The sequence below is a fragment of the Callospermophilus lateralis genome, unplaced genomic scaffold (assembly GCF_048772815.1).
Source record: "Callospermophilus lateralis isolate mCalLat2 unplaced genomic scaffold, mCalLat2.hap1 Scaffold_530, whole genome shotgun sequence".
NCBI lineage: Eukaryota > Metazoa > Chordata > Mammalia > Rodentia > Sciuridae > Callospermophilus > Callospermophilus lateralis.
In genome coordinates this window covers 699,440-726,423 of record NW_027514463.1, presented here as the reverse complement: position 1 = coordinate 726,423, position 26,984 = coordinate 699,440, and the positions used below count along the sequence as shown (strand labels likewise).

At 40.1% G+C, this 26,984-nt stretch overlaps 1 protein-coding gene and 1 pseudogene across 1 annotated transcript in view; both read right to left on the bottom strand.

Moving 5' to 3' along the window:
* Positions 1-26,984, bottom strand: part of LOC143389277 (beta-chimaerin) — a 103,952-nt gene that overhangs the window by 46,160 nt on the left and 30,808 nt on the right. The window lies entirely within an intron of this gene.
* Positions 1,181-2,785, bottom strand: LOC143388270 (F-box only protein 22 pseudogene; annotated as a pseudogene).

The window sequence follows — 26,984 nt, the reverse complement described above, 5'->3', positions numbered from 1 at the left end:
CTTCTATTGATCTTCATCTATTTTGGAGCTTTGAGATTTGTCTTTGAGTTCCTCTGTGTGCAGTTTATCTTTGAATATTCTTTGTAGTCTGGATTGATGGTCATGAATTCTTTTAGTTTTTTCTTGTCATGGAAAATTTTTATTTCTCCATTTAATTGAAAGAGAGTTTTGCTGGGTATAGCAATCTTGTTTGGCAATTGTTTTCTTTTAGAGCTTAGAGTATCTCATTTCAGGTCCTCCTTGATCTGAGTTTAGAGGTCATAGGTGAGACTTACTGGTTGCCTCTATGTGAGACATGATGCTTCTCACTTTTAATATTCTTTCCTTATTTACTATGTTAGGCATTTTGATTGTACTGTGTCTTGGAGAACTTCTTTTCTGATCTGTTTGGGGTCTTGTATGCATCCTGCATGTGAATGTCTATCTCATTTCTGATAGAGGGAAAGTTTTCTCTTACTATCACAGTGAAATTGTTCTTAATGCCTTTAGTCTGTATCTCTATATTCTCTTCTATACCAATGACTCACAATTTTGTCCCAGAGTTCTTGTGTTTTTTGGTTATGCTTTATTAGTTTTTCTCGCTATTGAAAACTGTGTAGTCGGTTTGTGTGCCCTGTCTTCCAGCCCTAAATTTCTTTTTTCAAGGGCTGAAGTTCTATTTTCTAGGCAATCTAATCTGTTGGTGATGCTTTCAAGGGAATTTTAAATTTCTCATTGTGTCTTTCATTTCCAGGAACTCTGATTGGTTTCTTTTAAATATTTCTATTTCTTCATCAAAATGGCCTTTTATCCTTTAATACATTTTTAGATCTTTTTTTAGATCACTGAATATTTTAATAAGAAGGAAGTGAAATAATATTTTTAAAGTGAATGAAGAAAAAGCATAGTAAAAGCAAGATTTATAATTAGAAAAAAATTCTTCAGGAAGAAAAGCAAAATATATTTTCTTTTTTTTTTATTAAGGAAAATAGTTTTATTTATAAAAGTCTCTAAACAATTTTATCTGACTGAGCAACTTTTAGAGTATCAAAACAAAGTTAAATTTTTATCACAAGTAAAAAAAGTAATTATATTATTACAGTATCTGGGGGGGAAAACTGGTAAAATTGGAAAGCAGAAAAATTTCTCAACCCATTTCATTTTTCTCTGATATTAAGGGAGGAAAAAAAATATCTTCCAGATTCTGCTAAAAGGTCATTTACCAATACAAAGAGGTAGATGCAGAATGCCTTAAATCTTTATCTCACTGGTGAATCACCCTTTGATCATTCCTTGCAGGAAGACTATATTGAAAGTCACCTTATACAGCAGCTTCGACAGGTGAACACAGCCACAACTTCTTTGCTTGTGCCCAACGCAAAGCTTTCAACTCGTGGTGTGTGTTGTGTACAAAGTTGTCCTTCATCTAATATATTAAAAATTACCCAAATGTGATCTCAGAACATCTATCAAAGCTACAGAACAGACAGAGCTAAAGTTCTTTTTTTGAAATATACATATCCCAAATTTCCATTTTGTGGAAAAGGCAGAAGTTGAAAGTCAATACTTTGAATACTGCAAAAGCCACTTTAAAGATGGCTTTATTTAGATGACCCCAGGTGAATCAGTGCCATTATTGTTGTATAGCTGTGAAACAGATCATCATCCTTTACCTCGTTACATTTTCTCAATATAAAGTTCCCAGTGACTATCCGGTCACATCCAATTTCTCCATTTCCAAAGAAGCCAAACAAGGGTACATTAGGAAAAAACTTCCTAAATGCATCAGCCTCGACATTCCCTTTGGCTCTATAATACTGAAAGCCCCTGCCAACGCATGCAAACATGAAGCCAATGGTATTCTGTTCTGGAATGTTGGCTGCTTTGAGGCGCTGCATGGCCGCCTCAGCAGTCTTCTCATCATTGACATCCTCATTAAGAAGCACTGTGGCACTCTGGATTCGGTGCCCACTAAATGACAGTCCAGCCACGCCTGTGGCATCAATATCCAGGGGGTTCTTTTCAGAAGTAAATGATGACAGGTTGTCCACCTGGCCTCCAGCCAAGATGATATTCATATCACTGAAAGTGCTGACTACTCGCTGCTGGCTCCCACCTTGCAGCAATTATAGCCAAAGACGAGGACCACGCAAAGTTCAGGGTTATCTAGAAGACCTACTTCAGTAAGTTGATGTCTTTCAAGTGTTAAGTTCTTTGGATCTTTAGTAAAATGAAAGGGCTGTATTTTTATTCCTTCAATTTGAGGAAACAATAGAGCAAAACCAGATTCTCCAATTTCTATTCCCTGAGGTCGATTGCTACCTGTTCCCATTGGAGTTACTACAATTCCTGGGGCCACAATCCCAAGGACTTGGCATCGTTTTGGGAATAGCTTCTCAAGTGCCAATGCGGTTTCCATAGTAGTTCTTTTCCTTGCTCTCTTATGGCCACGACACTCTTCTAGACTAATAAAAGTTTCTGAATCAGCCATGTAGAGAACTGTCTGTGGTAAGATATGAACATTCTCAAGCTCCTCTGCTACCACGCAGACCAAGCAATGCCCCTCCAGGTGGCCGGCCTCCGCCAGGCCCGCGGAGATCCAGGTCACACTTCGATGGGTCCGCAACACTCTGCGAACACACTCCCTCCACAAGCGGCACACACCAGCCACCCGCAGCAACGCCTTGGCGGGCAGGAAGGTGAGCACACGCTCCACCACCTCCACTAGGTTACTCAACACAAAGGTGCTCCGAGGGTCTTCGGAGGAGGAGCCGCAGCGGTCGCCGCCACCGCCCACCGGCTCCATTCCTCGCCAACCCGCTCGCACAAGAACTACGGCGGCTCCAAAAATATATTTTCATATAAAGAAAAGCTAGGAGCCAGCATACATGTTCAAAAAAATAATTGCTGGTCCTTCAGATAGAAAGAAAATGATACTGGAAGGAAAATTGGGTATTAGGGATACATAGAAAGCAAGAAAATACCAACTATATGGGTAAATTAAGAGTATATGTTTCTCTTTTGGAGTTCTTTCTGATACATTGTGGCTATTGAAAGAAAAAGTTGATAAAATATCTAGAACTAAACAAAAATGAAAATACAACATATCAAAATTTGTGGATGCAACAAAAATATGCTTAGAGACAGATTTATAGCATTAAATACTTATTAGCTAAGAAGAAATTTCTTAATAATCTAAATTTCCACTTACATAAATTAAAAATGATGATTGAAATAAACCTAAAACTAGCACAAGGAAAAAAAGATAAGGAGTAAAATAAATGACAATGTATAAACTCTACAATGTAGATGAAAATGACCAATTTCTGGAAAAGCATGGACTACCACAAGACCATAACCATTTAGATGTTCAAGGACCATTAAAGAAATAATGTTTCTAATATGAAAATAGATAATTAAACCAAACAGATGGTGCCAAAAGAAAACTAAAATTTTCAGACCAAAATGAATCAAGAATATAGCCATAAATATCCCTATATAATGTACTTTATTGATAACCCAAGGAAGTCATATGATTATATGGATTAATGGAGAAAAATCAGATGACAAATTCAACACTTATTGATAAAAACTCTCAGAACAATAGGCATAGGGAATACTATAGATTAAATCCTATCACCCCAAAGATATATTTAGGTTATAACTGCACACATAGAATTAATACCTTTTTTTCAGAAATGGAATTATTATGGTGTAATTACTTGAGGTGGTGTCATAAAATACTAGGGTAAGCTCATGGTTTAGTGCATTTTATGTCCTTACAGAAAGATCAAGTTAGAAACCTTGGTTCAGCGTGCATTGTGTCCTTATATGGAGATCAGGGCAGGGCCCATGATCCAGTGTGGTTTGTGTGCCTATAAAAAGGGCAACACAAGCTTTGATTCCGTGTGACTTGCTTCATTACATGATTATCTTCCCTACTATTTAGTTCATGGTTGTAGTGAAACATTTAATTCCCTTACCTCTCATATTGGGTATTTCTTTGAAGTTCCCATGGGGGTTCCATTCAACATGAGAAAGAAATGCCTCTCTGATGCAAATCTATAGCAATATGATTTCAATAATGTACAAATGCAGTTGCTCCAACCCCACCTCGTCAATTACTGATATAACATGTTATATACATTATTTACTCAATACCATATAATTAAATTGGGGTATTTTGATACATTGTTCTCTCATGTGGAGAAAACAACAGCAGCACTAGGTTTTATAGTTGTCATGAATTTGCTGATGCGTCATAGGGTGGTTGGGCCTCCCCTGTGCTCTGTGGATCCTCCCAGGGTCCACCCCAAGAAGTGTTCCAGTGAGCCTGCCCTTCCCTTGCCCTGTGAGCAGTAGCAGCCTGAGGAGGCCAAGAAGACCCAGCAGAAGTGTGGTGGCAGTGCCAGCGTGCCTGCCATTTGTCTCCACTTTTTCCATGTGAACCCACCCCCTCCCAGGCTAATCTCCCAGCATGACCCTGTATCCAGCAGGCCAGACCCCATAAGGGTTGCAGAAGACAGCAACTCATCCTCCTGAGGTACCTCCACAGGGCAATCCCAGGACCACATCAGGGGTGGCAAGAGGATGAGGAGGAAGATCACCACCTGCCTTCGTCAGCTCTGCTGTGTACCCTGCTTCGTTGGGTCAGCAGTGAGGGACAGAGTGACTCCAGTGGAAATGCTGAGCCAAGGCCCACAGAACCAAGGGACAGCCAGCAGACCCTGAGGAGCACCGACTGGCTCAGGCTTCTCCCCTTGGATTCCAGGCAGGAGCCTCTGTATCCACCAGGAGTCTCCTCTGCCCCCACCTGTGAAGACATCTCATAGAGACTCTTACCTGGGACACTTCTCCTGCCCCTCTCTTTGTCCTTTCTCCCATGCTTTGGGAGAAATTGTTTTCAATTTCTGTTTTTCACAAATTGTATAATAGAATTGCTGTTTCAAAGATTAAAAAATGGCAGTGTTTTTTTGTTTTTAAGTAGGAGGCCTCAGGGCAAAGGCCAGAGCCCAGCCACCATCCTCTCCAAGGCCTGGACCACTGTGCCCTCCTTTCCCAATTCCTGTGGATACTCACTCACCTTGAGCCAGTGTAGATGAGAATTCACTTGTCGTGAATCAATGTAAATGGAGACTTGCTCTTCTTGACCTAGGGTAAATGGAGTTTCTTCCCTTGAGCCAGCGTAGACTTGATTCACTTTGAGCTGGTCTCCTTGGCCAGAGGAATCTTTTTTCTGGCCTTCAGGCCCCTCCATGAAGTGTGTGGGGAGGCTGGGTTGCAGCTGTTGAAGACACTCTGGCAAAGCACTGAAGACTCCAGAGTGTCCTATGGCTTCATCTCCATAATCCCACATGCAGGGAAGGGAGAAGTGGGCCAATGGGCAGGGGCAGGCCTGCCTGAAGCAGTGGCTGGGTGCTCCACTACATGCCATGCAGCCTGCCCACCCCAAAGCTCCTCCTAGTTAAAGCTAAATGTCATGGAGAGAGAACTTGTGGGATTTGGGGAGAGGAGATAAGAAATGTCAGGGATGCTACTTACATGAAAACATAGTGCACCCATGAGGAATTGCTCTTATCTTTGAATTTTGTAAAGTGAAGTGCACACAAAAAGTAAGAAATGCTCAGGTTAGGGCAAGAGGCTTGGTGCACCTTCAGTCCCTGCATCTCTGCACTCTGGGACTCCCAGAGCTGCTCTGGCAACTTCTTCTTGCCCTTCCCTTTAGTGGTCAGAAATTGATGCCTTTAAAAAAAATCATATCCCTTGGGTCATTTTAATAGTTCACCCTTTTTCCACTTGAGCCCCAAACCAAAAAAGTTTTAAAATAAAAACACTCTGTCATGGTGTTTTAACCATATGTTAATTGTAACAGGAGATAAAAGAATGAGTATTATTATAACATAGATTTTCTATATCATAGATTATAACATAGATTTTCTCCAATTAAATTTATCCAGAAAATTGCTGTCGATCTGTAAAATATAGTTAAGAGAATTTTAGTTTTTGTGGCATTTCAATAATGACTTGGGTTGGAAGCATTTTAAATAACTTCAAGTTTTATACTTCATTTAAAAAAATTTTAGTCTCATAATAACATGGCTCCATTAAGTATTTTTGTCCAGGGCTAGGGTCATGGCTCATTGGTAGAGTGCTTGCCTAGTATATGTGAGGCACTGGGTTTCAATTCTCGCACCACATATGAGTAAATAAATAAAGGTCAATCAACAACTGAAAAAAAATAAAGTAAATAATAATTTTAGTCCTTAGCAAAATGTTTCCAAGGATCTCCTGAAGAGTTGGTAAGAAGGCAGCCTTATAGTAGGTTATGTACTATTTTAGTTGAAACTGCTGTGTGCTTATCAAGCCCTTGGTCATAGAAATGGCAATCGATCTCTAACAATGGTAACACATTTTGTTTGTTGGGAATTCCTTAACACTGAAGACTCTGGCCACCAGGGTTTCTGAGCTAAAATTCCTACTTAAACCTCCTTGTGCCTCATTCTCACAAATGTGAAATGTGGGCAGCAGTAGGCCCCTCAGGGTGGAATAAGGGTCCAACTTAAGTTATAAGTCAGATGTTACTCTAGACTTGTGTTTGCCACCATCCCGCAAATGTTCATGCATATATAATTTAATGAATAACTTTCCTGATTACATCATTTTCAAAATAAAGCCTGGTTTTAGAAAGTATTGAGTTTAACTAAGGCTACCTTTGCTTTATATGTTATGAAATTTCCTTACTGACCTGTCAGAATTCCTAAACACATGGTGATTTTAATCTGATCTGAATCACTAGAGAGTTAAGAAGATGTGAAATGGGAGTTCTTTAAAGGCATTGGTGGATGAATAGGAAGTTGTATTAAAGATGTATGAATGCTGCAAAAACCAATGTATCAATGCTGAAAAAAACAGATTGAAATATTTTGATGATATCAAAAGGAGAAAAGGAAAAACAGAGTGAGGGTTAGGTTGCAATTTGTATGGGTCCTGGGATGTCAATATACCTAGTGGCTTTGGTCCTGGGATCCATGTGCTGCTGCAATCAGGAAAGAGCCTTCCACATTCTGGAAGTGAAAAACAGATGATGCTTCTTGCTCCTATGATTTCTTCGAAGAGTTTTAATATAAATGCCACACTTCTAAGAATAAGCCATAATTACCTTCAGGAGTCAACGGTCATTCCGAGTATATTATGAGTGTCCATTTTCAAAGACAATGGCAAAGTTCAACCATGATGCCTTAAACTCTACCTATGTCCAAATGCTTCTTAGACCACTCCTCATAGTTCGCCGTATTTTCTGTTGATTCTCTCCTATACCATCTGCTCAAGCTTCAAATTTATGTTCCTCAAAATACCAGTTACTCCAGGTTGCTCTATGACTAAGTAAGTTTGGAAAATTCTACATAGATTCCTTTCTTGGAGAATCACCATTTGTATCACTGTTTAGACTATCAGCATTTTCCAAACTTATCTGTCACCATGTAGATCCAATGAATATTTAGCAGTACTTGTGTTTGGGATACTTGATACTTAAGTTCAGGATTGTTATGTTGATTAAAACAGAGAATGCAAGTAGTTTCTAATTTGAAAAACATAATTGGGGCTCAATAAAGGAAGAGTGATTAGAATGAAGCTTAGCTAAAGGTCCTGCTATATCCTGAGCAACACACACAAAAGAAGACTAAACTGGATCTGCCAGCTGCTCCTGGGTGACCCTATGTGAGTGGAGATGGTTGTCACATCTTTTTTCTCTTACATGACAATTCATTTGGGGCCAATGGACAAGGCGACATGAATCCAGGTAGGCACAGGATTACTGGTCACAGTTGACAGCTTACAGGATACTCAGGCCTGTATGCCACATTTACCTCTTTAAGTCCCAGTGCCAGTGAGTCTCAAGTCCCAAGATCTCTGAGCCCTGAGCCAAAGTCCTGGCACCCACCCACCTTATTTTCTAAAGACTCCTGATGAGGCTAAAAAGAATCTCTCACAGGAAATTCAACAACCTGTCTCAAACAATATGAATGCACAGGAAACTGTTGCTTTCTCCCTGGCTCTTGAGTCTTTCCAGAAAACTATTGCATTCTCATGAAGCAGAAAGGCCAATGGACAAGATCCTAAGAAGGAAGAGTGCTGTGGGGGAGACAGAAGTTGGGTGCAGGTTACAGTTTGGGGTATGCTTAACCAGATGTGGCCTGTTATTCTGTGCCCACTTGCTTTGCCCTGAACAGAACCTGGGTTCTGTCAATGTTCAGAACACTAGGAAGGTTCCCTGCCACTGGTCCAAAAAGTGCCAAGGGTTCCCTTCTCAAAATTGACATGATCCATGACAAGTACTGAATTCAGGAAAGGAGGTAAGAGTTTTCTTGCCACCATGTTGCCAGCACATTCCAGCCATGATGGGGAGGCTAGAGATCTGCTTCCTCACCAAATGTGAATGATAAACATCAATGAAAATGAGGCCCAAAGGGGGATGAAATTAATTAAGATAAGGTTGCCCTCCATAGGAATTCTAGGCTTCAGTTTCCAACCCTTAAGGGTGAGGATTTTTAAAAATTACCTGCCTCCCATCAAGGGAGATTTTGGTCACAGTTACGTAAAGCTGACTAACACAGCAACTGTGAACTAGGAACTCCTCAGAATATACTTCATCTCATCTTCTCTCTTCTTTGTTCATGTGACTCACTCCTGGTCATCTTTCCATCCTCCCCCACTCCCCTGCCAAGGGGCCCCCACTACTTTCTCCCTAGAGCTTTCCCTTGTGCCTGACTGGCTGACTGGCAGTCTTCATGCAGTTAACTCTAAGTTCTATGTGGCTGTGTCTTTCTTACTTGTCATTATATCCCTGTCTTTTTGCACACTGCCTGGCAGGTTGCTACACAGCAACAATATCTTTGTATACATAAGTAGATAAATGAGTAAACTAGGGGCTGAATGGTGGGAAATACATATATTTGATAGGCTGCTTTAATTTTTTTTTCTCCTGAAATTTGTAAATTTGGCTAGGATTATAGAGGGAGTAACATGGATTTAGTTTCTGACATGAGAACAGAATCAAATGCTAATTGTTTACTCAACAGTGCAAAGTAAAGTCAATGACTGCTGTAAAATGGAATAACACCACAGGATGAGACCTATTACTGTTTTAGGCAAGTAGCTGTCTCTGCACCCTCTCATCTCACAGGTAAGGAAACTGAGCCCTGAGAAGCTGCGTAGTTTGTCCGAGGTCCCCAAGCATGTTGGAAGCAAAGTAGTGCCCTGGAAAAAGGCTTTTAGAATCCCAACCCTGAGTTCCTTCTGCTTTGTCATGTCTTTGCTGCCCAGACAGGATTTTGCCCTGCTCCTGCCATTTGTAGCCATTTGCTACATGGTCAGGTCCACCCTGACTCAGGATGTCCTTCCCAGGAGGATTTCAGAATCTGAGAATTATGAATACTCTAACAAAATGTCCTGCAGCTAAGATGATTTTGAGCAAATCATTATTGACCTCAAAAAAAAAAGAATCAAACTGTGACATTTGGAACTACAGGCTCTCTGCCCAGAGCTTCAGATTGTCACCCACAGACCTGGAAACATGAAGAGAGCATAGCAAAAGCATCTCACAGACCTGACAGTTTGAGATGCTGTGGTCCAAGTTAACATCTCCAGTGCTCCCCACAGGAGGCACACTGCTCAGCACAAATCTTAAGTGTGGCTGGGCAGGGCCAAGCCAGAGCAAAGCTGTTTTCCTTGTAGGAAAAAAAAAACTTCATAATTAAAAGAATTGTTACAACTCATTAGACAAAACTAACCTTCTGAGCTGTGGAAGAGGAACACACAGGGATTAGAGGAAAGGCATAAATGGATCTTATGCATAAGGCTGAAAAGCTGAGAACCATTTTCAACATTATCCTTAAGCTGTGAGCCATAGTACTAATGATGGAGCTAAAGACTACAATGATAATAAGATGATGATTAAAACAAAGGTCACCGTGGAGCTGGAGCTGGGGATACAGTGCAGTAGCAGAGTACTTGCCTTACATGTGGCAGATCCTTGGTTTTCAACATCCAGCACCTCAGAAGACACCCCACAGTGATCAGAACACTGTGCTTTGCTTGTTACATGTATCACCTCATTTTATCCTCAGAATATTCCACAGAATATGTATTGGAGAAGGGGAAACTGAGGTTCAAGAGGATAAATAATGTGCCCAGTCCCACTGTTAATAAGGAACACAGCTAGTTTTGAGACCAAGATTTGATTGACTTATGAGCCTCTATCTTTAACCTTTATATGCTTTTTGCACTATTCATTTTTTTAAAAAAAGAGCAGCTACAAAGTTTTTAAGACACTGTTTTAGTTCAAGGTAGATGGGACGAGCCCCTCAGATCCTTGCCTTCTCCCACAGCCTTTGTGAACCTGGCTTTTTAAAACCATCTTCTCTGGGCAACTGTGAAACACCTTTTATCTGAGGAGAATCTTAGAAGCAGAAAGCTATAGAACATAACCTGACTGCTTGCACTTAAATCATAAGATAGCATTTGCATTTAGAATGTGTTCCAAGAACCCCTGCTGAGCCAAGCTAGGAACTCACAGAAAGGTGCCAGCATGGGGCACAGCATGCAGTCAGTGCTCAACAAATACTTGATACATTTGAATTTGTCCCCAAATTTCTATTGTTACAAAAGTGTGATGGGTCTGATGGGTCCAGGGACCCCTAGGGAGAACCAAGATCTCTGTTGAGGGTGGGTACAGCATGAACTCTGGGAATTACCTGGCCATTAATGAGGTAGATGGAAAATTTTGCTGCACATTAGAATCACCCAGGAAGTTTTAAAAGTCCAGCAATATACTTGGCACCCCAAATAAATAAATAAGAATATCTGTGGGCAGAAGCTTGGCATCAATATTTAAAAAAAGATACTCAGGCTATTCCAATGCATATGTGCTAAGGGAAATATATTCAAGTAGAACAGTAAGGATCACAGTGAAATTGTGGCTGCTGGCCTGGGAAAAGGCAGCCGTGCCCAATTTGCCTTCATGACAGAGGGGGAGGAGGTGGGAAGACAATGGTTAACATGTGACTTGCCCAGTGTATTCTATTGTTCTGATGACTCCCTCTCCTGCTCCTATTTCCTCTCCTCCTCTGTGTCTTCTAAGAATATATAGGTTTCTAGAGGCTTCTCTTAGCACTTGTGGGTCTAATGGATGTTCATTTCTGCTTCTCTGAGCCTAGCATATGGGGGGTGGAGGGGGACATGGTGCCCTGCTGGGCTAGGGCTGATGTCCCAGTTGGCCTGAGTGTATGTAGCTGTCCCAGCAGAGATTCCAATTCTGTGTGCTGCTGTGGGGAATGGTTCAGTCCCTGAAATTGCTGATGGACCTCAGAAAGGAATTTTATGTTACTTTCCCCATGCACAACTACCACATGTTATGTCTTGTGACACTTGGGGCCTGTATCCATGGGTTCATGGAGATCTCACCTCACCAACCTGCAGGGGAGATGAGTTGGGAAAGTTTCAAAGTTATAGAGAGCACCAACTTCCCCTGATTTCTCTAAGCTGCATGTCCCTTTCAATGGAGAAAGAAAATACCAAATGACATGGGAAACCAGAGGAGGGGAAAGGACAGCGAGAGAAAGAGAATCAATGGCAGGTGAGACCTGAGAACACAGGACAGAGAGACAAGATGATTCTTCCCCAAACCTACAAGTCTTTGAAAAGACATTTGAGAATAACATTAAAAAAAATTAAGCTGTGCAGATCTAAACCTTCAGAAATGGGGCATCTGACCCCTGACCTACTGTGCTCCTAGCAAGGGGCATTGCTAGAAACAGAGTACCAAGGAATTCCTGAGAAAACCTGAAACTATATAAAAGGGAACCAGGAACCAGTGCCTTCCAGTTCAGTATAACTTAATTAAAAAGTAGGGAGATTTCTTTGTGAAAAAAAAAATCAATGTTCAAATTCAAGGCAACAAGCATTCTTGACTGGTTGAGTTTCATCTTGGAATTGCGTCTGTCTGTTCCTTAATTCTGATATTTAGCCTCATTACTGGATAGATACAAAAAGAGCTTTGCAGATGAGATAGGCACAGGGCAAAGCCAAGCCAACTATCTTATCTCCTGCTCTGTATTTGCCATATTAAAAGCCCCATCTCGCTGGGCGTGGTGGTGCATGCCTGTAAACCCAGAGGCTCAGGAGGCTGAGAGAAGAGGATCCTGAGTTCACAAAGCCAGCCTCAGCAAAAAAGCAAGAATTTGAGCAACTCAATGAGTCCCTGTGTGTAAAACAAAACAAAACAACAACAACAACTACAAAAACAAAATAGGGCTGGAGATGTGGCTCAGTGGCTGAGTGCTCCTGAGTTCAATTCTCAGTACCACCCCGCAAAAAAACCCTTTCATGAAGCCAGATTATTGTGAGATACTGAGAAGTTTGAGGGGGGACATTTGATAAATACATTGATTTGACTGAAAAATCTTTTGTGACACATGCAATTGGCCCCATCATTGTGATCTTGGTTATAGAATCTGATGTATTTGGGCCTCCATTTCCTCACTCCCAAGATGAAGGCTTAGGGAAACCGCTTTGCATTTTCAAACATCCAGCAATTGCTAGCTGCTGTACTGAAGATACAGATGCCCTTGAGAAGTACAAAGTCAGGGCAGGACCGAGACAACCAAATAATTATATATTATATGGGAGCCATGGGAGAACAGAGTGGGGCAGTCTATACCTGTGATGGGTGTGTGTGCATGTGCACACACCAACTTGTTATGTGGATACTGTCGTACTCTTTTAGAAAAATCAACTATTGGGAAACTTGCCTCATAGTTTAGAGATTCAAATGGCATCAGTATATGCCACTAGTTCTAGAATATTCACCACTTGTAAATAAACAGAGATCTATGCTCAATGACACAGTATATACCCCCAAGTCACAAGGAAAACAGCTGTCTGGATTTACATTCCAGGGAGACAGTTTGAAACAAAGTAGGAATGAAAAAAAAAAGTGTTATAGGACAAAGTTAAAAACCAAGATAATAACATACTGAAAGTGTTTTAAAAAGGAATGGGCAATTAAAATTGTAATGTAACTGCCATTTATTTGTAAACTTCAAGTAGAGTAATGAGTAAGACTTGAAAAACAAATGCTAAATCACAAAGGCTACAGAGTCATGGGCAAGCATTACATTGAAATAGCTTCATCACTAAGCAAAAGGCTTGGTCCCTGTACAGCTGCACAATTCCTCAATGCCAGTGCACCTTGCTCCCCAAGGACCTCTCTTACTTTCTTTGTATTGAATTGGAATCAAGCACGGCAGGGTCAGGATGCCCAAGCCCTTCAGAACCTGCCCCTTTTCCACACTGGATTTCTCCCCATAATTACTTCTCCTGTTGCCCTCTGGATACTCATTTAAATGCTAAATAAAAGGAGGAGTTCTCTAAGGCTAGAGACTCACCATTGTAACCTGGAGCAACCTCAGAGTGAAATTAAAATCAATTAGACCCCATGTGAGTATAATTATAGTAATGGAATGAACAGGAATAGAAAATGATCATCTTCTGGGAAGCAAATGTACTTTGTAATGTGAGTGAGTATGACAGACACTGTTCACACGAGCCAGGTTGGTTCTAGAATTTAGTTCTGAGTATCATTGTATGGGGCTTGTGGAGAAGCCCCAGAGAATGAGAACAAGGCCAGAACAGACCCTTTCAAAGTAGGTCATGATCCTGTTCTTCTTCTTCAGCTAGGAGGACACAGGTGACTATGCTGTTCATATGGCAGCTTTGGGGGAGTATGTGACCTGACTAAAGGACATAGTGAGGTTATTGGTGAGGCCGGTGCAAGGTGAGCAATCTAGAGGAGGCCTAAGTTTAGCTGGGAACTGTTCTGACGGTGGCTCTGGCCCTGGTTACCACCTTTGCTGGAGATCTCTGAGCCCAGGACCACATTCTGTGTTTCTGAGTCACAGGCCATCACCAGAGCTGGGACTGTGTGGTTACTCCACAGCCCACAGTAAACAACTGACCAGTAAAAATCTATCAAGTAAAATTCTGGAGAAAGAGGTATACTGCTATGCTTCTGTTTGCCTGTAGCTGGAGTGAGCTGGGAGGGGGTCTGGGCCCTATGTATTGAGATGAGGTTGATGCTCCCAGGGTCTCCTAGCTTCCAGTGCCTTGTGGAGAATCAGGCAGCTGCAGAGGGCCCTTTGTGGCCTATGTGGGGAATGGCGTGAGCCTGGAGTCTGTGCCTTCCCCTTGGGCCCTGTACCTGAAGCATGCTTGGAACCAGGGGGCCAGGGATTCTTAAAAGGGTCTTGCAGACCACCTGGGTTAGAATATCAGGTGGAGCACCTGTGAAAACAGATTTGTGCATCCTGTCACAGGCGTAGAAATCAAAATGATGGGAGGGGGAGGGGAGGCAGGACTCTCCATATTTAAATAAATAGGGAGATATTTGTTTAAAAATCTGGTGATCTCCATGCTCAGTAAGCTTGAGGCTTATTTTACCCTGGAGCTTACAGTCATTTGGTCACTCAGGGCATGAACAGACTCAGGGGAACTTCACTTCTCCTAGACTTCACTGTAAATCTAAAATGGTCCTTTCTCTCTCCCTGTATCTTTCTCTGTCCCCTTCCTGCCTACCCAGGCCACATGAAAAAAAAAACTAGGCACTGTGGTGGGTGCAGAAAACTAAGGGTGACTAATACATGGGCCCTCACTTCAAGGAACAAATATTTGCCTTAGTTGAGGAGATAGACATCTGAACAATTAATCACAAAATACTCTGTGCTCTGGGCATGGTAAAGGCAGGTGCAGAGTGTTCTGGGAGCAGAAAAGAAGAAGCAATAAATTCAGAGAGGCCAATGGAAGGTAATCAATTTTTAAAGAAGTGACCTTGATATGGGCATTGAAAGAAGAGCAAGGATGTTTGTTATGTTGAGAAAGAAGGAAAAAGCATTAGACAACCAAGTCACGCAAGTTTGAAACGTATTTGGGGACAAGTCTGAGTTGGCCCCCAGTAGTATTATTATGACAGAGTTACGGGTTTTTAAACTCTATCCTCAGACCTGTGGAATGGACTCCATCTCCTGAGGACTATTCTCAGATACCCCAAAGTTGAGTGGAGATTGGAAAATGCTTGCTGATGGGCTTTGAGCACATGGCTGTTTCTGCTTCTCTTCTAATGTGGGGTGATTTGAGTGTGGGCAGCGAAAGTCTTGAGCACTACCTGGCCAAACCAGCGGCCCAGGAAAATGGGCTTCCATGGGTTGGGGTGACCCACCATCCTTAGGGAGGTGTCAGGTTCTCCTCTGTTCCCTCCAGGGTGAAATGTAATGTTTGGATTCAATAACACCTGGCACCCCAGCCCAGCCCAGCTCCCACCCCTTGGTCACCACAGGTACTGTTTAACTGAATGTTTTGACCTTTGCAAAACAATGCTTGTAAGATGAATATCAGAAAGTGGGATGGGAACAGTGGTGTGATTAAAAAAACGTGAACTTCACAGTTCCTTCAGTCGTGGGGAAAACCACACACTGACATTAAGTAGAAAAGCAGGGAACCTGGGTTCTGGTTCTAGTGCTGCCACCTCAGGGGTAGCTGGGTGACTTTGGGCATAGGTTTTATGTTTCTGGGCTTCCTCAACTTTTAAGTGACTAGATGATCTCCAAGGCCCTGTCTAGCTTTAAATTTATATACCCTGTTCATGGATAGGCAGAACTAACATCATCAAAATGACGATATTACCCAAAGTTCTCTATAGGTTTAATGCAATGTCAATCAAAATCCCAACGGCATTTCTTGTAGAAATAGATAAAGCAATCATGAAATTCATATGGAAAAATAAAAGACCCAGAATAGCAAAAGCAATTCTAAGCAGGAAGTGTGAATCAGGAGGTATAGCTATACCAGACTTCAAATTATACTACAGAGCAATAGTAACAAAAACAGCATGGTACTGGTACCAAAACAGGCCGATGGAACAATGATACAGAATAGAGGACACAGAGACTAATCCACAAAGTTACAACTATCTTAAATTTGATAAAGGGGCTAAAACCATGCAATGGAGGAAGGATATCATCTTCAACAAATGGTGCTGGGAAAACTGGAAATCCATATGCAACCAAATGAAACTGAATCCCTTTCTCTCGCCATGCACAAAAGTTAACTCAAAATGGATCAAGGAGCTTGATATCAAATCAGAGACTCTGCGTCTGATAGAAGAAAAAGTTGGCTTCGATCTACATATTGTTGGGTCGGGTTCCAAATTCCTCAATAGGACACCCATAGCACAAGAGTTAATAACTAGAATCAACAAATGGGACTTACTTAAACTAAAAAGTATTTTCTCAGCAAGAGAAACAATAAGAGAGTTAAATAGGGAACCTACATCCTGGGAACAAATTTTTACTCCTCACACTTCAGATAGAGCCCTAAAATCCAGAGTATACAAAGAACTCAAAAAATTAAACAATAAGATAACAAATAACCCAATCAACAAATGGGCCAAGGACCTGAACAGACACTTCTCAGAGGAGGTCATACAATCAATTAACAAGTACATGAAAAAATGCTCACCATCTCTAGCAGTCAGAGAAATGCAAATCAAAACCACCCTAAGATACCATCTCACTCCAGTAAGATTGGCAGCCATTATGAAGTCAAACAGCAACAAGTGCTGGCAAGGATGTGGGGAAAAGGGTACTCTTGTACATTGCTGGTGGGACTGCAAATTGGTGCGGCCAATTTGGAAAGAAGTATGGAGATTCCTGGGAAAGCAGGGAATGGAACCACCATTTGACCCAGCTATTGCCCTTCTCAGACTATTCCCTAAAGACCTTAAAAGAGAATACTACAGGGATACTGCCACATCGATGTTCATAGCAGCACAATTCACAGTATCTAGACTTGGAACCAACCCAGATGCCCTTCAATAGATGAATGGATAAAAAAATGTGGCATTTATACACGATGGAGTATTACACAGCAGTAAAAAAATGACAAAATCATGGAATTTGCAGGGAAATGGATGGCACTAGAGCAGATTATGCTAAGTGAAGCTAGCCAATCCCTAAAAAACAAATGCCAAATGTCTTCTTTGATATAATGTGAGCAATTACAGATGTTTTTAGAGAAGTGCCACTTTCACTGTCGAGGCTCACTGGTTCATAAAGGGATCCAGAGGATGCTCTGGTGACTTTTGTATCTCTTTACTGAGGTTTTGTGTGTCTCTATTCATCAATAATAGCAAAAAGGAGAAATTCAGGCACATTCTATCATTATTCAAATAGGTGAATTAGCTTTTCAATAACTTGTATTTTTTAGGGAATAACAGTAATAAAAGCATGTATTGTTCAGTACAGACAAAATATATTTTTTTTCAAATATTTTCTGTCTGAGATTGGTTGAATTTGCAGTTGTAGAGGGCAAACAATTTTGGGATTTGCAGCTCATGGTCTTCATCCCATCAACTCTGCCATTATAGTATGAAAATACGCATAGTCTGTACTTAAATAAATGGGCATAGCTGTGTTCCAATAAAAGTTTATTACAAAAACAAAGCTTATTTACCCCTGTACTAGAATTGGAGGACAGATATTTATTCCCCCACCCCATGAATTTGAAGTATTTCAACTGATTTAAGGACAACTTCAGCTTTGCTTTACATTATTACGTCTTCAAACTGGATGTCCTGGGACATGAAATATTTTTGCAGGTACTGCCTGGGTTAATAGAATGCTAATAAAACTTAAATTGGGGAGGGTTTCCCCTCTAGGTACACAGTATGGTATAAAGCTTAAGTTACCAGAAGAAAAAAAAAATTGTAAAGTTATCCAAGTCTTTGTTTTGAAGGTCCAATGGTTCAATTTCAGTGTTAACTTGCTGGATCTGGACTGGTGATTCGTAAATCAGAAATGCTAGATCTGGTGAAGTGCTGGGCAGCATTTCCCATGATGTCCAGTTCAGCCCACATTCACTAAGCATTTGCTGTGGACCAGGCCAGGGGCTGGACCCTGGGGAAGGTTTCTGTCCTTGAGGTATTAATAGTCAAGGTGGGGGGTAATATAAGATATAATGCAGAGCAAAACTGCTCAGGTGGAGGAGCACCAGGGGACGCTGGGAGAACAGAGCCTTCCCTGACTCCCCCAATACTAAGAAGGGCTCCTCTGAGACTGGAAGGATGAGGAGGAGAAAGCAGTGAGGAGTTGGGAGGGTGTTTCAAACAAAGAGAGCAGAAGTTGCAAAGGTTTTGGGGGAGAGCTGGGGGCAGGGAGCTAATGCAGAAACAGAAGCTAGATATGGCTGGAAAATGGAGGCCAAGAAGTGAGAGGTGATTCAGTGAGGCAGGCATGTGGGGAGGTAGGATCTGTTATGGAGACTGAATTACTTCTAAAAGCTTGGGATCGGGTGAAGAATGACTTTCAGCAGGGAAATGACTTGGCAGGGTGTATAAATCCTAAGTTTTAAATTAATCTAAAAATTAAGAGAAAGCTGTCATGCTCTTATCTAAGTAGCCTTAGAAGTCCTTAGGTGGCCAACTCTGGGCCATTTCTGACCTACAACACCAGAAATGGCCTTCAAAAGAGTCATTTCTTACTAAGAAATATTAAGCCTCAATTTGGTGCATGATATTGTGAAGCTGTTAATATCAGGAGCTGTTAATGTTTTAAGAGAAAAGAAAAAACTTACAAAATCTAGAACATAAGGAAAGAGGTGACAGAATTTTATCCCTTAATAAAATAAGGTCTTATATGCCTAACAATAAAGACTAGACACAAAAAACTCAGAACTCATATATTAACATTGTATGTGAAGGGACCATATCCCTGAAATACAAAGCTACTCATTCTGAATAAAGGTGATTCGCCACTAATCAGGATAATGTAGGAAGTTTCTGCATTTTTTCCTTCTTGCAGTAATACTTAGAAAACAACAACAAAAAAACCCAAACAGTAACAACCACAACAACCACAACCACTACCACCACCACAACAAAAAACATAGCTAAAAGGATTGTCTGCTAAGCTTTAAAAATTGTGAACCCTTGGATCTCATCCTAGACTTACTGAATCAGAACTTTTTTCCAAAGCTCTCACGTGATCCTGATGTAAACCCAGAATTGGGTGATTGCTTGTTTTGTTTTAGTAGATCATTTTTTTTCACTTTACCTTTTTAAAAAATATATATTTATTTATCCTAATTATGTTATATGACAGCAGAATGCATTTTGAGTCCCTGTCCACCATTGCAGTACAACTTTACACTGTGATGGTTGTACACGATGTAGCATCTCATTCGTGCAGTCACACATGTACTTAGGGTAATGATGTCCATCTCATCCCACCATCTTTCCTGCCCCCATGCACCCTCCTTACCCTCCCTCCCCTTTGCCCAATCAAAGGTCCTCCATTTTTCCTATGCCTTCTCTCTCCCTGTTATGGATTAGCATCTACTTATCAGAGAGAACAATTATTAGTAGATCATGTTTATTGGGCTATAATTGACATACAATAAACTGCACATATTTAAAGTGTACAATGAAACATTTTCACTTATAACTTCCTAAGTATGTGTGTACATGCACACACACACCTGTAAAACTACCACCACAGTCAAGAAAATAAATACGTTCAACACTCTGGAAAGTTTCCGTGAGCTCCTTTGTAACCTCTCCCTCCTGCCACTGGTTTTGAGCAATCTGATTATGATGTGCCTGAGTGTAGTTTTGAAGTCTGGGGTTTGTTGAGATTCTTAGATTTCTTGATTTATAGTTAAACACACTTGAAAAACTTTTGGCCACTATATCTTAGCATATTTTTCTGTCCTCCTCTTCTGTGTCATCTCTTGGGGCCTCCAATTAAATGTGCACTGGACAGTTTGAAACTGGACCACAGTTTGCAGATAATTAAGGTTCTGTAATCAAAGACCACATTTTCTTTGCCTTTGGTACTACAATGATGATTGAACTGAAATCCATCCCACACATTTGATGATCAATCTATTTAAATAAAGGGGATAACTCTAGAATTTCATTCTATCTATCTAACTCCTTGGGGATCAATAAATATTTAGCCTTTGGGTCAAAAAAACTTCCCTAAATCCTAAAAACAATAATACAAACCTGGGTTGACTGTCACAGTGACTATAATACAATAACTACAAAACCAATAATAGGGTAAATATCTAAACTTAAAAAAAATTTCCAGATAGTTATTGAATGTTCTTACAACAGGGCTGGATTTACTATGTTTATCATTCATTGCTTAATTTATTCACAGTTAGTTTAAAGCACTAAGCTTTAGGAACATAGTAACGACAAAACTGGATTATGTGTAATTAATTCAAATGATGGTAATAAAACTTTACACATTATTAATGCATGTTAGTTGCCAGATTTAGTTCATTTCACAATTTTCCAGAGGTTGGCACTGCAAATATATTAACTGAACTAACATGGAAAGCGTGGGAAGGAAATGATCAACCAGAGTAGCTGGTGCCATCAGAACAACATGGGAGAGTTTGGGGCAGCCTTTCAAAGTGTCTTTGAAAGTCTTTGAAAGTACCCAGATCCTTGAGTGACTCCCTAGAAATGAACAACTCTGAAATGTGCAAAATGGATGTGGCACCATAATTTTTTTTGGTCTAAGGTTTTGAGTGGGCCAACTGTCCAAGGAGTGCAGTAGATTGTCTGCACAGATGGCTACTCACAATTCCTCCGGTCTCCTCAAGTGCAAGTTGCTCCTCCATGGAGTGGTGGAATCCAGTTTCCCTGCCTTAATCTGGGCTGATCCTGTGACTAGCTTTAGGCATTGGCCAATAGGATATGGCAGAAGGGATGCTGTAGGCCTTCAGAGGACCTGAACCACTTTGTAGACAAGTTGAACTACTTTGCTGGAAAGAGAAGTTAGGTAGAGACAGAGAAGGCACAAGACCCTGGGGGATTAGGAAGAGGGGCCCGGCCAGTCCCCAGCCATCCCAACCACAACAGCTCAGATGCCAATTATGTGAGCAAAGTCACTGCTGATTCCCAGACCCAGTGGAACTGCCCCAGACAGTCATGTGGAACAGAGGCCAGAGGCAAACCATCTTTCCAAAGTCCTGACCAACAGGCAGAATCATCAATAAGTAAATATTTCTTGGTATTTTAAGGCACTACATTTTTGGGATAATTTATAATATAGCCGTTGGTAACTGAAACAAGCAGGTAATAGAATTTACCAATGTTATCTACAGAGGACTGAAATAAGCCTTTTTTCTGAACTGACATTACAAAATGCATAAGTATATAGACTTCAACTATTTACAGTTAATCCACTTGTTTTTAATAAGAAATCAAGTTTCACAAACTTTCCCCTACAGCATCAAATAAAATGCATAATAATGATAGTTTTCTTTCACAATTTTAAATACTGGAAGCTTAAAAAGTTGCTTCTTAAACAAAGCCCATGTGTGTGCATCTTCACTGAAGCAAAACATATGGAACTCTTATCTGAGAACTAAGGATTCCTGCCCCTCATCAAGGCAGGGTATTTGTTCACATGGATATAACTTGCTTTGAACAATCAAATATGAGTGGAAGTGACAATGGCCCCTACTGAGATGGAGCCGTGAGAGTCTTTGTGTGGCTTTCCTATCTCTTCCCTCCCTGCTTCCCAAGGCCAGCATACTGCAGATAAGGGCTGTTCCTTTAGCATGGGTCTTGAGATAGTGATGACACTATGAAGTAGAGCTATTGCCACCCCAGGAAGGACATATGAGAAATAAATCTTTGTTGTCTTGTAAGGCACTGAGGCTTTCAGATTGTAATTACAGAGTAACAGCACCTATCCTGACAGTGGAACCCCAGAATTCAGAAGGGGTTGATTCCAGCATTCCCCACCAAAATCCTAGGATGCTTGAGTCCCCATATCAAATGGCCCACTCAGCATTTTCATATAAATTAGTCACACTCTCTGGTGCACTTTAAATCATCTCTCTGTTGCTTATCTATCTAGTACAATGCATAAGATTTGCAAATGGTTGCTATAATATATCGTTTAGCGACAAGAAAAAAGACTGCATACATTCAGTACAGATGCAATTTGACACTTTCCATCCAAGTTGGTTAGATCTGCTGATGCAGAACCAACAGAGGATTGACTTTGTTGTTATGACTTACATGACAATAAAGATCTATTTTTCACATGTACTTCATGGGTTGGATACAGCTGTACATTGTCAACTCACATGTATGTATATGTATGTGCCTATAAATATATATGTGTATATATGTTTATATTTTCCTACTTCATTACTTCTTAATTTATACATCAAATGGCCAGGACAATCTCTACTTCATTCAGCTTTATTTTAGTTAGCAATTCAGTAAAAATTGAAAGCAACAGGGGATTCATTGGAGAGAATCATAAGAACTGGAATAAAATGGGAAAAAACTTAGGTAGTGAAGCATTTAGGTCCTAATTGCTGAAAAATTATCTTGCTATTTTAAAATGATCTGGTATGTATGTACTATCAGTGATAACACTGCTTACTCTAGGAGTAACTAAGAGAATGTGTTTGGATACATGCCCAAGATAAATTTACAGATGAACAAAGACACAATACATGCATCTGCCACTCTCACATTGGGAAAAATGAAACAGTTCAATAGCAGAAACCACAGGGCCAGGCTGTGTACTCAGCAAGAACTGGCTGTGGGTTGTGGGGCATTGGAGATAAATCCTTTGAACTCCCAATGGGATGGCTCAGTTATCAACTATTCTTTGATATACAGGTTGAAACTGAAAGAGCCATTCAAATGTTGCTAAGCAGGGATAGCTAAACAGAGACAAGTCTCCTTTGTAACAAACACATGGTATCCATAGTTTACAGATCTGGTTGTAATCAACCAAGCACAGAACAGGATAATCCTATTTGGCTGGTACATACCCACCCTCCCTCCGACACATACCAATATAACTTTATAAGTAATTGTAACTTGAGATGTGCTCATGAAAGTCATGAAAATTGGACTCAGTGGGAGTTACATGTAATGCCCCTGCTTTTGCTTCTGAGATTTTTCTTTCCTTTCAAAAAAATGGTAGAATGAGGCAGGAGGATCAAAGCCAACCTCAGCAATGGCGAGGTGCTAATCAACTCAGTGAGACCCTGTCTCTGAATAAAATACAAAAACAGGGGTGGGGTTTTATTGGTGGTTGAGTGCCTCTGAGTTCAATCCCCAGAACCCCCTTAAAAAATTGCAATTGAGGTGAAATTCACATAACATAAGATTTAACAATTTTAAAGTATACAATTTTTCAAGAGTCATCATGTTGTAGTGTGTTCAGAATTTCATTCCTTTTCATGGTTGAACAATATTCTATTGTATGTATATTATATACTATAATTTGTTTATCAATTCATCTATTGATTGACATTTGGGTTACTTCCTACATTTGGCTACTGTGAATTGTCCTCTTATGAACATTTGTGTGTCAGTGATTGTTTGGATACCTGTCTTCAATTCTTTAGGGTATATACTTAGATGTAGAATTGCTGGGTCATAGGGTAATTCTATTTAATTTTTTTAAGGCACTACTAAACTGTTTTCCACAAAAGCTGTACCATTTTACATTTCCATGAGTAATGTATGAGAGTTCTAATTTCTACATCTTCATTTACATTTATTATTCTTTTTAAAAAATTATAGTCATCCAAATTGTGTGAGGTTATATTTTGATTTTGATTGTATCTCCTTAATAACGAATGGTGTTGGGCTTCTTTTCCTGGGCTTACTGGCTATTTGTATATTTTATTTGGAGAAATATCTTTTCAGGTCCCCTATCCATTTTTTAAAATTGATTTATTTTTTGTTAAATTGCCAGAATGCTTTATATATTCTGGATATGAGACCCTTATCAGGGATATGATTTGCAAGCATTTGCTTCTATTCTGCAGACGCTCCTTTTACTTTATGGATGATATGTTTTGATATGCAAAATTTCAGAATTCCGAGAAAGTCAGATTTATCTGTTTTTTTTTTCTTTGTTGTTCAAGTCCTATCTATGAATCTGCTGCCAGATGCAAGGTAATAAAAGTTTATGTGTATTTCTTCTAAGAAAAAAGCTTACCTCTAAGGTTTTAGCTCCTATTTAGGTTGCTGATCTTTTTAAAATTCCTTCTCGTACATGGTGTAAAGCAGTTCAACTTCATTCTTCTGTGTGAGTGCATCCAGGTGTCCCAGCACCATTTGTTGAGAGCATTCTGTTCTCATGGAATGCTTCTGGCACTCTAGTCAAAAATCAAGTGGCCGCAGTTGTGTGGACTTTCTCTTGGTTTTGAAGATGGGTTTGGAGATGACTCCCCTGGGAGGCAGCTGAGTAGTCTCTGCATGGCATATTTCTTCCAGCTGCTTTTCTCCTCCTTACAGTGATGATAATCTTGTATTAATTTGAGCCCTCTGAAATATACTATTTACTGTTTTCATTGATTTTACTTTTAGCTTTGCTTTTTGCCACTGGATAAAAGTTGAATTGTGCAGATACTTTTTATCATATGAATATATGTTTCTGATTGTGGTTTTAGGTATATATCACATTGTAGTAACAAAGGAGCACACTTAGTGCAGATAAACCACCATTTTATGGTGTAACCAAGAAAAAAAATAAACCTTATTAGACTAGGTTACAATAAATAATGCTGCTTTTCAGAATTTGAAGTTGCATTAAATTTTTTAAAAAGATTTAAATTCCTAAACATTTGCTTTCTTTAAAAGATGGCAATTTCATTATGGTATGTCACCAGCATGTGGCTTAAAGTCAGACTTCAAGTCTGGTTCAAGTCCTTCCATTTCTAGGTAGAACTTGAAAAAGTTAATTAACCTCTCTGAGCCTCAGTTTCCCCATCTGTAAAATGAAGAAGATTAATGAAATCCACCCCCCAGAGTTGTGAGAACCAAATGAGACAATGTATACACTTTATAAAGTTCTAAACAAATGTGAGTTACTATTAGTGTGACTTTAATTTCACATCGGCAGTGGTTAATTTATTTACATTATAATTAAGTCATTTACTCAATTAAGAAATACTTCTGAGTATGTCCCAGGCACAATTCCGGACATTAGGGAATGTCCCAATGTGTCCAAGAGGCACAAGAACTCTGCTCCTTTACTGAGCAGAAGCAGGAGATAAACGAGAAGCCAAGCACTGAAGAAGTTGGTGTCAGATGGTGAAGAGTCACTTAGGAGATGTGAGTAAAGAGGCCTGAGTGAATATCCACTGGGAAAGAGCTTCTTAAAGGTGACACTGGAGCCCAGACCTGAAGGACAAGAATGGGCAGGGATAGGAAACTTATGGGGAAGAAGACTCCAGGCAGAGAAAACCAGACATAATATGCAAAGCCATTTTAAGGTGGAAGAGGCACAGCAGAGTTTAGGAACAGAAAGATACACACCAGTGATGTTTAGTTCAAAGATTTCATTGACTGATGATTTCATTGGTGAATTTAAACCAGGCAAAAATACCAATCCTAAAGATCCGAAAGGCCAAGATGAAAAAAATTGTTTTCTGTTAAAAGTCTGTTTGAATTGTGGTTTTCCACCTGTATGTTGTTTAGTACCCACCATTCCATATGAATGCATGCTGTTCCAATGACAACTATGCATGTGTATTGGCAAGCTCACCACCCAAGACTTTCTTGCTGGGGTTTCTGTACAGCTAGTAGAGAAGTCTTTTGGTTCACTGAAATTCAATACAGGCAAAACACTTTGAATATGCCTGACAGGCTTTCAAGAAATAAGATTTTTATGACTAATGTTAGATGAATGAGGCAGGGGCCCAATCCATGAGCTCTCTGACATGGGGTCAATAGGCATCTCTGGTAATAGACCAGTCAGTGAACCAACTTAAAAATGCAATTATACTAAAATACTCTCTGTTCCTCTCCAACATTTGAGGGTTCCAATTCAATGGAATATTTTGGATAGTTCTAGACATTTTCTTCCACAATGTACAATTGTCTGTTTCTAGAATTACTTCCAACAAAGGTTGTTTAATCAACCAGTGATAGGCATCTAATACAATGTTCCAAGGGGAGATACAAAAGATGAAGGTATATTTCCCCCCAAATAAAAACAAAAACAACCCCCACAAAAAAGGACAGACTACATAATTTGGGTAGCATAAGAAGAGAGGAAAAAGGCTTTCAAAACAGTGTAAAGAAAATAGTTATATTTGCTATCCAGCTTAATGTGGTTGCAAAAAGGCGAACTAAGTACCTGAAATACTTTAACACGTTTTTAAAAATTCATCTACAAGAATGCTCATTTGCAGAGCTGTTTCTAATATGAAATATATTGTTTATAATATGGAAAAAAATGAATGAGCATAAACATTTAAACACAGGGGACAGTTAATTATAGGTCATTCATTCAATGGATTGCTATGCAGCCATCAAAAACGACAATTTTAAATATTATTTGGTGGTCTAGAATAATGTTCATAATAAATTGCTAAGAGAGAAAAAGCAGTCTTTGAGTCTGCAGATAATGAAAAGGGAGGATTAATTGTTCAGTTTAAGTAAAATCATGAGTATCCTGAATCTGAATGGTATTGATTTCAATGAGTAAGACACCCCGACAACTCTCAGGTACTTCTGAGCACTGGGGTTGGTGTGGGACACATTTACAGGGGATCTGCTTCCCTTTGCTAGAATTGCACCATGCTCTGGGTCTCACCCCTTCAAGAACTGTGAGTGTTAGACATCAGCATTACTCCTTCATTCCCCACACCATCTACTCTAAAATCTGTGTGAGCTGCAATTCTCCTGAGGACTAAGGCACGAGGGTGGATGAAATGTGGAGAGGCAGCTTGGTCATAGCTCCACCTAGCCTTCTCCTCATGATGGCATGTTAGACACCTTGGTCTTAAGGGTCTTGGCTTTCTCACTGAATAAGGTAGCTTTTAATTTTACCTCATTATTTTTCTGAAGATGCCCTGAAGGATTTCTCTTTTATAAATGATTGATGAAGGTTTAT